The sequence below is a fragment of the Arachis hypogaea genome, chromosome 16 (genome assembly GCF_003086295.3).
Source record: "Arachis hypogaea cultivar Tifrunner chromosome 16, arahy.Tifrunner.gnm2.J5K5, whole genome shotgun sequence".
Taxonomy (NCBI): domain Eukaryota; kingdom Viridiplantae; phylum Streptophyta; class Magnoliopsida; order Fabales; family Fabaceae; genus Arachis; species Arachis hypogaea.
Genome location: NC_092051.1, coordinates 90620230 through 90634387, shown reverse-complemented (window position 1 = coordinate 90634387; position 14158 = coordinate 90620230). Strand labels below are relative to the sequence as shown.

The 14158-nt window shown below is 39.7% G+C and overlaps 1 non-coding gene across 1 annotated transcript; it reads left to right on the top strand.

The window, feature by feature from the left end:
• The first annotated feature begins 6496 nt into the window (after nucleotides 1-6496).
• On the top strand, nucleotides 6497-6604 carry LOC112761308 (small nucleolar RNA R71). Its single transcript, XR_003181708.1, has one exon. It is a non-coding gene; the product is annotated as a small nucleolar RNA R71 (small nucleolar RNA).
• The last annotated feature ends 7554 nt before the right edge of the window (nucleotides 6605-14158 follow it).

The following is a 14158-nucleotide window of genomic DNA, read 5'->3' as shown; positions in this document are numbered from 1 at the left end:
TCCCACGGAGATTGTTGGTATGAAGCAAGCTATGGTCACCTTGCAAGTCTCAGTCAGGCAGATATAAAGTGATAATGTTGTTTTCGAATATTATATAATAGAATAGGGATAGAGATACTTATGTAAATCATTGGTAGGAATTTCAGATAAGCGAATGGAGATGCTTTTCGTTCCTCTGAACCTCTGCTTTCCTGCTATCTTCATCCAATCAGTCTCACTCCTTTCCATGGCTAGCTTTATGTGATACATCACCACTGTCAATGGCTACTTTCGGTCATCTCTCGGGAAAATGATCCAATGCCCTGTCACGGCACGGCTAATCGTCTGGAGGCATCACCCTTGCCAATGGCTTCATCTTATCCTCTCAGTGAATAATATGCTCACGCACCCTGTCACGGCACGGCTATTCATCTGTCGGTTCTCAATCATGCCGGAATAGGATTTACTATCCTTTTGCGTCTGTCACTAACGCCCTGCAATCGCGAGTTAGGAGCTCGTCACAGTCATTCATTCATTGAATCCTACTCGGAATACCACAGACAAGGTTTAGACTTTCCGGATTCTCTTGAATGCCGCCATCATTCTAGCTTACGCCACGAAGATTCTGGTTAGGAGATCTAAGATATACTCATTCTAGCTTAATTCATGTAGAACAGAAGTGTTTGTCAGGCACGCGTTCATAAGGGAGAAGGATGATGAGCGTCACACATAATCATCACCTTCATCACGTTCTTGGGTGCGAATGGATATCTTAGAAGCGAAATAAGATGAGTTGAATAGAAAACAGTAGTACTTTGCATTAATCTTTGAGGAACAGCAGAGCTCCACACCTTAATCTATGGAGTGTAGAAACTCTACCGTATGAAAATACATAAGTGAAGGTCCAGGCATGGCCGCGATGGCCAGCCCCCAAAACGTGATCAAAGGATCATAAGATAATCCAAAGATGCCTAATACAATAGTAAAAGGTCCTATTTATAATAAACTAGTTACTAGGGTTTACATGAGTAAGTAATTGATGTATAAATCCACTTCCTGGGCCCACTTGGTGTGTGTTTGGGCTGAGCCTGAGTGTTGCACGTGTAGAGGTCCTTCTTGGAGTTGAACGCCAGTTTTAGTGCCAGTTTGGGCGTTCAACTCTGGTTTTGGCTCCTTTTCTGGCGCTGGACGCCAGATTTGGGTAGAAAGCTGGCGTTGAACGCCAGTTTAAGTCGTCTATTCTTAGTCGAAGTATGGACTATTATACATTGCTGGAAAGCCCTGGATGTCTACTTTCCAACGCAATTAGAAGCGCGCCATTTCGAATTCTGTAGCTCCAGAAAATCCACTTTGAGTGCAGGGAGCTCAGAATCCAACAGTATCAGCAGTCCTTTTTCAACCTCTGAATCTGATTTCTGCTCAAGTCCCTCAATTTCAGCCAGAAAATACCTGAAATCACAGAAAAATACATAAACTCATAGTAAAGTCCAGAAATGTGAATTTAACATAAAAACTAATGAAAACATCCCTAAAAGTGACTAGATCCTACTAAAAACATACTAAAAACAATGCCAAAAAGCGTATAAATTATCCGCTCATCACAACACCAAACTTAAATCGTTGCTTGTCCCCAAGAAACTGAAAATCAAATAGGATAAAAAGAAGAGAATATACTATAAATCCAAACTATCAATGAAACATAGCTGCAATCATATGAGCGGGACTTATAGCTTTTTGCCTCTTGAATAGTTTTGGCATCTCACTTTATCCATTGAGGTTGAGAATGATTGGCATCTATAGGAACTTCAGATTTCGAATAGTGTTATTGACTCTCCTAGTTCAGTATGATGATTCTTCAACACAGCTTCTTTATGAGTCTTGGTCGTGGCCCTAAGCACTTTGTTTTCCAGTATTACCACCAGATACATAAATGCCACAAACACATAATTGGGTGAACCTTTTCAGATTGTGACTCAGCTTTGCTAAAGTCCCCAATTTAGAGGTGTCCAGGGTTCTTAAGCACACTCTTCTTTTTTTTGCTTTGGACCTTGACTTTAACCGCTCAGTCTCAAGTTTTCACTTGACACCTACACGCCACAAGCACATGGTTAGGGACAGCTTGGTTTAGCCGCTTAGACCAGTATTTTATTCCTTTAGGCCCTCCTATCCACTGATGCTCAAAGCCTTGGGATCCTTTTTATTTGCCCTTGCCTTTTGGTTTTAAGGGTTATTGGCTTTTTGCTCTTGCCTCTTGGATTTAAGAGCTTTTGGCTTTTTCTGCTTGCTTTTTCTTTCTATTTTTTTTTCTAATTTTTTTTTCGCCCTTTTTTTTTCTGCAAGCTTTGTTCTTTGCTGCTTTTTCTTGCTTCAAGAATCATTTTTATGATTTTTCAGATTATCAAATAACATGTCTCCTAGTCATCATTCTTTCAAGAGCCAACATATTTAACATTCTTAAACAACAACTTCAAAAGACATATGCACTGTTCAAGCATACATTCAGAAAACAAGAAGCATTGTCACCACATCAATATAATTAAGCTAAGTTCAAGGATAAATTCGAAACTCATGTACTTCTTGTTCTTTTGAATTAAAACATTTTTTTATTTAAGAGAGGTGATGGATTCATAGGACATTCATAACTTTAAGACATAGTTACTACTACTAATGATCATGTAATGAAGACACAAACATAGATAAGCACATAACATAGAAAACGAAAAACAGAAGAAAGAAGAACAAGGAATGAATCCACCTTAGTGATGGTGGCGTTTCCTTCTTGAGGAACCAATGATGTCCTTGAGCTCTTCTATGTCTCTTCCTTGTCTTTGTTGCTCCTCCCTCATTGCTTTTTGATCTTTTCTTATTTCATGAAGCATGATGGAGTGCTCTTGATGTTCCACCAATAGTTGTCCCATATTGGAACTCAATTCTCCTAGGGAGGTGTTGATTTGCTCCCAATAATTTTGTGGAGGAAAGTGCATTTGAGGCATCTCCGGGATCTCATGGAAATGAGCTTCTTGCGCCTCTTGAGCTCCATGACTGGGCTCTCTTGCTTGCTCCATCTTTTTCTTAGTGATGGGCTTGTCCTCTTTAATGAGGATATCTCCCTCTATGTCAATCCCAGCCGAATTGCATAGGTGGCAGATGAGGTGAGGAAAGGCTAACCTTGCCATAGTAGAGGACTTGACAGCCACCTTGTAGAGTTCTTGAGGTATAATCTCATGAACTTCCACCTCTTCTCCAATCATGATGCTATGGATCATGATGGCCCGGTCTATAGTAACTTCAGACCGGTTGCTAGTGGGAATGATTGAGCATTGAATGAACTCCAACCATCCTCTAGCTACAGGCTTGAGGTCCAATCTTCTTAGTTGAACCGGCTTGCCTTTGGAGTCAACCTTCCATTGAGCTCCTTCCACGCATATGTCCATAAGGACTTGGTCCAACCTTTGATTAAAGTTGACCCTTCTAGTGTAGGGGCGTTCATCTCCTTGCATCATGGGCAAGTTAAACGCCAACCTCACATTTTCCGGACTAAAATCTAAGTATTTCCCCCGAACCATTGTAACATAGTTCTTTGGATCCGGGTTCTTACTTTGATCATGGTTCTTGGTGATCCATGCATTAGCATAGAACTCTTGAACCATTAGGATGCCGACTTGTTGGATGGGATTTGTTAGAACTTCCCAACCTCTTCTTTGAATTTCATGTCGGATCTCCGGATACTCATTTCTTTTGAGTTTGAAAGGGACCTCGGGGATCACCTTTTTCTTGGCCACAACATCATAGAAGTGGTCTTGATGGGCTTTGGAGATGAACATTTCCATCTCCCATGACTCGGATGTGGAAGCTTTTATCTTCCCTTTCCCTCTTCTAGAGGATTCTCCGGTCTTAGATGCCATCAATGGTAATGGAAAAACAAAAAGCTTATGCTTTTACCACACCAAACTTAGAATATTGCTCACCCTCGAGCAATAAACAAAAGAATGGAAGAAGAAGAAGAAGAAATATGGAGAGGGAGAGGGAGATGTGGTTTCGGCCAAGAAGGGTGTAGAGGGGTGTGTTGTGTGAATTTGATGAAGAATAGAGGGCTTTATATAGGGAAGGGAGGGGGGGTTAAGGTTCGGCCATATGGGTGGGTTTGGGTGGGAAATTGGTTTTGAATTTTGAAGGTAGGTGGAGTTTATGAGGTAGGTTTATGGGGAAGAGTAGATGGAAGTGAGTGGTGAAGAGGTGATGGGAAGAGTGTTTGAGGTGATTGGTGAAGGGTTTTTGGGGAAGAGTGTTTATGGGGTTGTGTGAAAGAGAGTGGTGAGAAGAAGTAAGTGGAGGTATGTAGAGATCCTGTGGGGTCCACAGATCCTGAGTGGATCCTGTGGGGTCCACAGATCCTGAGGTGTTCAAGGATTTATATCCCTACACCCATTAGGCATGTAAAAATGCCTTTGTACCCAACTCTGGGCGTTCAACGCCAGGTTGGTGGCCATTTTGGGCGTTCAGCGCCCATTTGTGTGCCATTTCTGGCGTTGAACGCCAGAACCATGCCTGTTCTGGCGTTCAGCGCCCAGAAGCTGCCCATTTTGGGCATTCAGCGCCAGAACCATGCTCTGTTTTGGCGCTGAACGCCAGACAGATGCTCCTCCAGGGTGTGATTTTTCTTCTGCTGTTTTTGATTCCGTTTTCAATTTTTATATTTATTTTGTGACTCCACATGATCATGAACCTATAAAGACATATAACTAAGAAAAATATAGTTAGATAAATAAAAATTGGGTTGCCTCCCAACAAGCGCTTTTTTTATGTCAATAGCTTGACAATGAGCTCTCATGGAGCCTCACAGATGTGCAGAGCATTGTTGAAACTCTCCAACACCAAACTTGGAGTTTGGATATGGGAGTTCAACACCAAACTTAGAGTTTGGTTGTGGCCTCCCAACACCAAACTTAGAGTTTGACTATGGGGGCTTGGGTTGACTCTGCTTTGAGAGAAGCTTTTCATGCTTCCTCTTCATGGTTGCAGAGGGAGATCCTTGAGTTTTAAACACAAGGGAGTCTTCATTCCATTGAAGGACTATTTCTCCTCTGTCCACATCAATCACAGCTCTTGCTGTGGCTAGGAAAGGTCTTCCTAGGATGATGGATTCATCCTCTTCCTTTCCAGTATCCAGGACTATGAAATCAGTAGGTATGTAAAGGCCCTCAACCTTTACATCTTCTACTTGTCCATAAGCCTGTTTTCTTGAGCTGTCTGCCATCTCTAGTGAGATTTTAGCAACTTGCACCCCATAGATTCCCAGTTTCTCTATTACAGAGAGGGGCATGAGGTTTATTCCTGAACCAAGGTCACACAGAGCCTTAAAGATCATGGTGCCTATGGTGCAGGGTATTATGAACTTTCCAGGATCCTGTCTCTTCTGAGGCAATGTTAGTTGATCCAGATCACTTAGTTCATTGATGAACAAGGGAGGTTCAACTTCCCAAGTATCAATACCAAATAATTTGGCATTCAGCTTCATGATTGCACCAAGAAACTTGGCAGTTTGCTCTTCAGTAACATCCTCATTCTCTTCAGAAGAGGAATACTCATCAGAGCTCATGAAGGGCATAAGGAGGTTCAATGGAATCTCTATGGTCTCTAGATGAGTCTCAGATTCCTTTGGTTCCTCAGAGGGAAGCTCCCTATTGATCACTGGACGTCCCAGGAGGTCTTCCTCCTTGGGATTCACGTCCTCTCCTCTCCTCACAGGTTCGGCCATGGCGCTTATGTCAATGGCCTTGCACTCTCCTTTTGGATTCTCTTCTGTATTGCTTGGGAGAGTACTAGGAGGGATTTCAGTGATCCTTTTACTCAGCTGGCCCACTTGTGCTTCCAAATTTCTAATGGAAGACCTTGTTTCATTCATGAAACTTACAGTGGCCTTAGATAGATCAAAGACTAGATTTGCTAAATTAGAAGCATTTTGTTCAGAGTTCTCTGCCTGTTGCTGAGTGGATGATGGAAAAGGTTTATTATTGTTAAACCTGTTTCTTCCACCATTATTAAAGCCTTGTTGAGGCTTTTGATCCTTCCATGAGAAATTTGGATGATTTCTCCATGATGAGTTATAGGTGTTTCCATAAGGTTCACCTAAATAATTCACCTCTGCTATTGCAGGGTTCTCAGGATCATAAGCTTCTTCTTCATAAGAAGCCTCTTGAGTACTGTTGGATGCAGCTTGCATTCCATTCAGACTCTGAGAGATCATATTGACTTGCTGAGTCAATATTTTATTCTGAGCCAATATGGCATTCAGAGTATCAACTTCAAGAACTCCCTTCTTCATAGGCGTCCCATTGCTCACAGGATTCCTTTCAGAAGTGTACATGAACTGGTTATTTGCAACCATGTCAATGAGTTCTTGAGCTTCTGCAGGCGTTTTCTTTAGGTGAATGGATCCACTTGCAGAAGTGTCCAGTGACATCTTTGATAGCTCAGATAAACCATCATAGAATATATCCAGGATGGTCCATTCTGAAAGCATGTCAGAAGGATACTTTTTGGTCAACTGTTTGTATCTTTCCCAAGCTTCATAGAGGGATTCACCTTCTTTCTGTCTGAAAGTTTGAACATCAGCTCTAAGCTTGCTCAGCTTTTGAGGAGGAAAGTACTTGGCTAAGAAAGCCGTGACCAGCTTATCCCAAGAGTTCAGGCTGTCTTTGGGTTGCGAATCCAACCATAATCTAGCTCTGTCTCTTACAGCAAAAGGGAAAAGCATGAGCCTGTAGACTTCAGGATCTACTCCATTAGTCTTAACAGTATCACATATCTGCAAGAATTCTGTTAAGAACTGAAAAGGATCTTCAGATGGAAGTCCATGAAACTTGCAGTTCTGCTGCATCAGAGAAACTAGTTGAGGTTTCAGCTCAAAGTTGTTTGCTCCAATGGCAGGAATGGAGATGCTTCTTCCATGTAAATTGGAATTAGGTGCAGTAAAGTCACCAAGCATCTTCCTTACATTATTATTATTTTCGGCTGCCATCTCCTCTTCCTGTTCGAAAATTTCTGAAAGGTTATCTCTGGATTGTTGTATTTTAGCTTCTCTTAATTTTTTCTTTAGAGTCCTTTCAGATTCTGGATCTGCTTCCACAAGAATGTTCTTATCTTTGCTCCTGCTCATATGACAAAGAAGAAGGCACAGAAAAATAATAGTAATAATAGAGATCCTTTATACCACAGTATAGGGATCCCTGTGTGAGTAGAAGAAGAGGGGGAGACAAAGAATGTAATATAATGGAAGAAACACAACTGTGAGGAGGCTAGATATGTGAGATGAGATGTTAGGATATGAATGAATAAATAGAATGAGATGGGAGAGGGAGAATTTTCAAAAATATTTTTGAAAAAGAGTTAGTGATTTTTGAAAATGGTTTTTGAAAAATGTTAGTAATTTTCGAATTTTTTTTTTTTGAAATCAAAAATAAAAAATAAAAATAATTAGTTAATAAAAAAGAAATTCTTGAAAAAGAGGGAAGATATTTTCGAAAATTAGAGAGAGAGAGTTAGTTAGGTAGTTTTGAAAAAGTTAAGAAACAAACAAAAAGTTAGTTAGTTAGTTGAAACAAATTTTGAAAAGATAAGAAGTTAGGAAGTTAGAAAAGATATTTTGAAAAAGATAAGATGAGAAGATATTTTTGAAAAGATATGATAGACATTAGTTTTTGAAAAAAGATTTGATTTTTAAAATCACAATTAATGACTTGATTCATAAGAAATCACGAGATATGATTCTAGAACTCAAAGTTTGAATCTTTCTTAACAAGTAAGTAACAAACTTGAAATTTTTGAATCAAAACATTAATTGATTATGTTATTTTCGAAAATTTGGTATAAAAATAAGAAAAAGATTTTTGAAAAATATTTTTGGAATTTTCGAAAATAACTAAGAATTTTGAAAAAGATTTGATTTTTGAAAAAGATTTTGAAAAAGATAAGATTTTCAAATTGAAAATTTGATTTGACTCATGAGAAACAATTTGATTTTTAAAAATTTTTGAAAAAGTCAACTCAATTTTCGAATTTGATGAGAGAAAAAGGGAAAGATATTTTTTTTATTTTTGAATTTTTTTTGAAAAACATGAAAATTATGCAATGCATGAAATTTTTAGATAAAAAAAAAATGAATGCATGCAAGAATGCTATGAATGTCAAGATGAACACCAAGAACACTTTGAATGTCATGATGAACATCAAGAACATATTTTTGAAAAATTTTTAATGCAAAGAAAACATGCAAGACACCAAACTTAGAATTCTTTAATGCTTAGACATTAAGAATTCAAGAATGCATATGATAAACATGAAAAGACACAAAAAAAAAATCATCAAGATCAAACAAGAAGACTTACCAAGAACAACTTGAAGATCATGAAGAACACTATGAATGCATGATATTTTCGAAAAATGCAAGATGCATATGCAAGTGACACTAAACTTATAACATGACTCAAGACTCAAACAAGAAACAGAAAAATATTTTTGATTTTTATGATTTTCTAATTTTTTTGGATTTTTTGAAAATTAATTGAAAAAGAAAAAATAAGGATTCCAAAATTTTTAACATGAATTTCAGGAATCTTGCATTCTTAGTCTAAAGCTTCAGTCCAGGAATTAGACATGGCTCACTAGCCAGCCAAGCTTTCAATGAAAGCTCCAGTCCAAAACGCTAGACATGGCCAATGGCCAGCCAAGCTTTAGCATGTAATTCAGACATGACATGCCTGACATACCCTACAGTCGTATAAGAGCTGATGGTTGGAAGCCTCAGTCCAAAAGAATTTAGACATGGCTTGACAGCCAGCCAGGCTTCACATGCTTCATGAAATACTAGAATTCATTCTTTAAAAATTTTGAATAAATTTTTGAAAACATTTTTATTTATTTATTTTTTTTTTCGAAAACAGATGAGAAAATTTTGAAAAATTTTTGAAAAATTTTTGAAAATAAAACAAAAAGAAGATTACCTAATCTGAGCAACAAGATGAACCGTCAGTTGTCCGAACTCGAACAATCCCCGGCAACGGCGCCAAAAACTTGGTGCACAAAATTGTGATGTCCAGGCTCAAACTATTCCTGGCACGTGAGCAACTTGGTACGCGTAATCGTGATTACACATTCATAATTTGTCACAACTTCGATACAACTAACCAGCAAGTGCACTGGGTCGTCCAAGTAATACCTTACGTGAGTAAGGGTCGAATCCCACGGAGATTGTTGGTATGAAGCAAGCTATGGTCACCTTGCAAATCTCAGTCAGGCAGATATAAAGTGATAATGTTGTTTTCAAATATTATATAATAGAATAGGGATAGAGATACTTATGTAAATCATTGGTAGGAATTTCAGATAAGCGAATGGAGATGCTTTTCGTTCCTCTGAACCTCTGCTTTCCTGCTATCTTCATCCAATCAGTCTCACTCCTTTCCATGGCTGGCTTTATGTGATACATCACCACTGTCAATGGCTACTTTCGGTCATCTCTCGGGAAAATGATCCAATGCCCTGTCACAGCACGGCTAATCGTCTGGAGGCATCACCCTTGCCAATGGCTTCATCTTATCCTCTCAGTGAATAATATGCTCACGCACCCTGTCACGGCACGGCTATTCATCTGTCGGTTCTCGATCATGCCGGAATAGGATTTACTATCCTTTTGTGTCTGTCACTAACGCCCTGCAATCGCGAGTTAGGAGCTCGTCATAGTCATTCATTCATTGAATCCTACTCGGAATACCACAGACAAGGTTTAGACTTTCCGGATTCTCTTGAATGCCGCCATCATTCTAGCTTACGCCACAAAGATTCTGGTTAGGAGATCTAAGAGATACTCATTCTAGCTTAATTCATGTAGAACAGAAGTGTTTGTCAGGCACGCGTTCATAAGGGAGAAGGATGATGAGCGTCACACATAATCATCACCTTCATCACGTTCTTGGGTGTGAATGGATATCTTAGAAGCGAAATAAGATGAGTTGAATAGAAAACAGTAGTACTTTGCATTAATCTTTGAGGAACAGCAGAGCTCCACACCTTAATCTATGGAGTGTAGAAACTCTACCGTATGAAAATACATAAGTGAAGGTCCAGGCATGGCCGAGATGGCCAGCCCCCAAAACGTGATCAAAGGATCATAAGATAATCCAAAGATGCCTAATACAATAGTAAAAGGTCCTATTTATAATAAACTAGTTACTAGGGTTTACATGAGTAAGTAATTGATGTATAAATCCACTTCCTGGGCCCACTTGGTGTGTGTTTGGGCTGAGCCTGAGTGTTGCACGTGTAGAGGTCCTTCTTGGAGTTGAACGCCAGTTTTAGTGCCAATTTGGGCGTTCAACTCTGGTTTTGGCTCCTTTTCTGGCGCTGGACGCCAGATTTGGGTAGAAAGCTGGCGTTGAACGCCAGTTTACGTCGTCTATTCTTAGCCGAAGTATGGACTATTATACATTGCTGGAAATCCCTGGATGTCTACTTTCCAACGCAATTAGAAGCGCGCCATTTCGAGTTCTGTAGCTCCAGAAAATCCACTTTGAGTGCAGGGAGGTCAGAATCCAACAGTATCAGCAGTCCTTTTTCAACCTCTGAATCTGATTTCTGCTCAAGTCCCTCAATTTCAGCCAGAAAATACCTGAAATCACAGAAAAACACATAAACTCATAGTAAAGTCCAGAAATGTGAATTTAACATAAAAACTAATGAAAACATCCTTAAAAGTGACTAGATCCTACTAAAAACATACTAAAAACAATGCCAAAAAGCGTATAAATTATCCGCTCATCACTGGCCAAAATGCCCTGACATCACAACACCAAACTTAAAGCTTGATTGTCCCTAAGCAAGTACTGGAACAAGAGAATGATGAATGGAATGCCAAGAGAAATAACTCAATATTGTGGAGGTCATGTCCTTGGTTTTATTGTGGTTTAATGCGTAGCAACTTAGGTTCATTCCTTCACTGGCTTTCAAACCTTTATCATGTCCTAGAATACTCACTTGATTGCATCCCATGAGACTTTTATTCATTGATCCTTTTTGTTATTTAAGGGCTTGTTTGTGTTCTTAGACTAGGTGCTCTGTGAGGAGACGACTCTTTAAGATAAGCTTTCAGCCAGCACTCCCAAACCAGTTGGTTCAAGGTGCTAGGTGTTGAGACACCCCTAAGGACTTACTCCCTCAAGTTTCTTTCCCCCATACATACACACCACATGCACATGGTTTGTTTATTTTCTTTCTTAAGACCTTGGTGTCCAGCACCTCTTTGGGTTACTAAATATTCTGTAGCAAGGTTACTCTTGATAGTGAATTTTCAGTTGATAATCCCGGGTTAGTTAACCCAAGTTACCAAGTGATGAAGCACTCCTATGAACTTATTCATCCAGGCAGATCCTTGGTACAGGAGCACCATAAACACATCTCTCAAGTTTCAAACCCTTGGTGCCTAGCCTTATTCTTTATTAACTTTTCTTTCTTTTTCAACTCTTATTGTTCTTTTCCCCTTTTTCTTATTAGGATCTTGTTATTTAGCTAGCCTCATGGGGTGTGTTTCAAGCATATGATTCAGGCCAGATAGTTATCTTTCCACCTTGTGGTTGAACCAATTTAGCTAACTTATGACCACATCACAAACTAAGGAATTTACTCCACAATATGAACTCCACTCTGGTCTTTGATAACACACATTCTCTTTTTAATTGATTAGAAAGGACAAGCATACAAGTAAGCAAAGTAAGGATGCAGTGACATCTAGACAGCACACATATGACCTGAGCAAATAAGCAACATTAAACTCTAATTATCTAAATCAAGTTCCTTTGGACTTCCATGTTTTAGCATTTTAAGTATATGGAATTAAGTAACAACACAACCTTCGGGTGATGTTTTCTTGCTGTCCCCTTGTTGTCCTCGTCCATAGTTCTTGCTCCTTCACTTCCTTGGATGATGGTGCACGATTTTTTTTCAGAAGGTTCCTGCAAAGTTATTGGAAGTTGCTTGTTTCCAAAGTACTTGAGACATAGTTAGCTTGCATGTATGCTTGCGAATTTCTGAACTTAATTTGGTGTGTGAACACCAAACTTAGTTCTTTTGCCTAGTGCAACAGATTGCTTACTTGCAGAGAGCCTCATATGTTGTTATTAACAAAACAACCATTAACTTCAGACTAAACTACTGCCAAGTAGTTCCCCTGATTGTTTGGAGCTAGCAATCTGTCATTGGAGTGTAGTGTGATTATAACTCATATCTTTGGTGGAACACCAAACTTAAAACTACACTTTCACTCTTGGATTTGTTTTGGTGTGGAACACCAAACTTAGCTCCTCGTAATACAGGGGAAACAACTTGTGATTTTTATTAAAATGACAATGAAAAAGATACTACCTCAGGTTGGGTTGCCTCCCAACAAAGCGCTCTTTTAGCGTCGCTAGCTCGACGATTCCTCCATTACTTGAGATGATACTTCACTTTGGGGTTTTCCCCCATGTTGCCCAGGTAGTGTTTGAGCCTTTGCCCGTTCACAGTGAAAGTCCTCTTCGAACTTTTATCCATGATTTCTATGTGCCCATATGGCGAGACCTTTGTGACAAGGAAGGGTCCTGACCACCTTGACTTGAGTTTGCCAGGGAACAGTCTCAATTTGGAGTTGTAAAGGAGTACTTGCTGCCCCTTTTCGAAACTCCTTGGTGCCAGATGCAAGTCATGTCTTCTCTTCACCTTTTCTTTATAAATCTTGGCATTTTCATAGGCTTGAGATCTAAATTCCTCCATCTCTTGCAGCTGCAGGATCCCCTTTGCACCAGCAGCAATGCTGTAAAAATTTAGTACCTTGAGAGCCCAAAGAGCTTTGTGTTCCAACTCCAGTGGTAAATGACAAGCTTTCCCATACACCAGTTGATATGGGGACATTCCAAGTAGAGTTTTGAATGCTGTTCTGTATGCCCAAAGAGCATCATCCAGCTTCTTCGACCAATCCTTTCTTGATGCACCCACAGTCTTTTCCAGAATCCTTTTTAACTCTCTGTTGGATATCTCAGTTTGTCCGCTTGTTTGGGGACGGTAAGGAGTGGCCACCTTGTGTTTTACCCCGTATCGTAGGAGAAGAGCTTCTAGTGGTCTGTTACAAAAATGGCTCCCTCCATCACTGATGAGTGCTCGTAGAACTCCAAATCGGCTAAAGATATTCTTCCTAAGGAAGTTCATGACCACCTTGTTATCATTCGTTGGAGTTGCAATAGCCTCCACCCACTTGGAAACGTAATCCACTGCCACCAAGATGTACTTGTTTGAATATGAAGTTGGGAATGGTCCCATGAAATCGATTCCCCACACATCAAACAGTTCTAGTTCTAAGATAAAATTTTGTGGCATCTCATTTCTCTTGGGCAAGTTTCCAGCTCTTTGACACTCATTGCAGTTTTTTGCTAGTTCTTTGGTATCTTTGAAAAGGGTGGGCCAAAAGAATCCGCTTTGTAACACTTTGGCTGCAGTTCTGTCCCCTCCAAAATGGCCTCCATAACATGAGCCGTGGCAGTTCCACAGGACCTCTCATCCCTCTTCTTCTGAAAGACATCTCCTCAGGATTCCATCTGAACACTTCTTGAAGAGATATGGCTCATCCCAGACAAAATACTTTGCATCATTTAAGAGCTTTCTTTTTTGATATTTATTGATCTCTGGAGGTAAAGCCCCAGTTGCTTTGAAATTGGCAATGTCTGCAAACCATGGTGCTTTGTGAACTGCCATCAACTGCTCATCAGGGAAGAGCTCATTTACACTTGTATCATGTGTTACACCTTCATCCTGAGTGATTCTGGATAGGTGATCCGCTACCTTGTTCTCCACTCCTTTCTTGTCTCTGATTTCAATATTGAATTCCTGCAACAATAAGATCCATCTTATTAGTCTCGGTTTTGATTCTTGCTTGGCAAACAAATATTTAAGTGCTGTGTGATCTGTGAAAATAATCACTTTAGCACCAATAAGGTATGATCTAAACTTGTCAAATGCAAAAACTATTGCTAGCAACTCCTTTTCAGTAGTGGTATAATTTCTTTGAGTATCATTGAGGACTTTGCTAGCATAGTATATCACATGGACTAAGTTATCTTTCCTCTGCCCTAACACTGCCCCAACTGCAAAGTCAGAT